We start from the raw sequence: 1,257 nt of genomic DNA, 5'->3' as shown, positions 1-1,257 counted from the left end.
AATACAGAAGTATCAAACAATTGCTGATGCTTGAGAGTGTAATGCTTTTCTACACTCTATTTCCAAGGCTATTTATGAGCATTTTGAAGGTGGACTAGGATGCTGAGACTCAGTTTTAAAGGGGCTATATATCACTTGAAGATATTGATAATAACCCAGGAACTACCTCAGTAAACCTAGTAGGGAAGCATACCTAGATTTCTAAGGTGTGCTTGTAAAATATTCTGGGTGCTAGCCCTTGACCTGTACAATCTACACATAAAGGCAGCTTGAGGAAGTTAAACTGAATGAGGCTGAAATTTTAAAACACAAATATGAGAAATATGTGAGACATAATAGCTAGATATCGCCCTATTTTTCAAGATATTAAGTTAGAATAAGTTTAGATCTAAGGCTCTCTTTGGTTATGCTGTTTAGACATGAGAATTAAAACAGAGCAAAACAAAACACCAAGTTCTTAACATGTAATGAGTATTTGTCATTGAATAGAATCACTCATTAGAACTCTATGGAATGAAGTAACCCAGACCCAGAAAGACACACATGGTATGTACTCATAAGCCAACATTAGACCTACTGTACAGGATAACCATACTACAATCCATAGACCCAAAACACAGAGTAACAAGGAGGACCCAAGGGAGGGTACCAGAATGTCACTCAGAAGGGGAAATAGAATAGAATAGACAGTAAAACTGGATAAAGAGAGGGACCTGTCCAGGAGAGGGAATGGGAAAGGAAATAAGGATGTGCTGTGAACAGGGGTGGGAGCTGAGAGAGCTGGAAACAAGAAAGGAAACTGAGGGGAAACATCTCTTTATCAGGATGGAGGCCTCCTAGGCTCCTGGGAAGATATAGGTGCAACTCTAGCTGAGACTCCTAATGGGGAGGGAAGCACGAAAACTGAAGTGAGCACCTCCTACCAGGCAGGACTAGTGGAGGGAAGGGAACAACCCACCCACAAAACCTTTGATCCAAAATTACCCTGCCTACCAAAAGTATAGTGATTAAGAGGAAACAAAGATTGAGGGACAGTCCAAAGAGTAATTGGCCCAACCTGAGACCCACCCCACAGTAGAGAGGCACCCCCTGACACTAATAATGATAATCTGCTATGCTTGCAGACAGGAGTCTAACTTGGCTGATCTCTGGGAGTCTCCAGCCAGCAGCAGATGGAGACAGATGCTGAGACTCGCAGCCAAGCATGGGGTGGAGCTCTGGGGGTCCATGGAAGTGTTGGAGGAAAGATGGAAGGAC

The sequence above is a fragment of the Meriones unguiculatus genome, chromosome 12, assembly GCF_030254825.1.
Source record: "Meriones unguiculatus strain TT.TT164.6M chromosome 12, Bangor_MerUng_6.1, whole genome shotgun sequence".
Taxonomy (NCBI): domain Eukaryota; kingdom Metazoa; phylum Chordata; class Mammalia; order Rodentia; family Muridae; genus Meriones; species Meriones unguiculatus.
The sequence above is the reverse complement of the archived record's forward strand: the minus strand, read 5'-3'. Positions refer to the sequence as shown.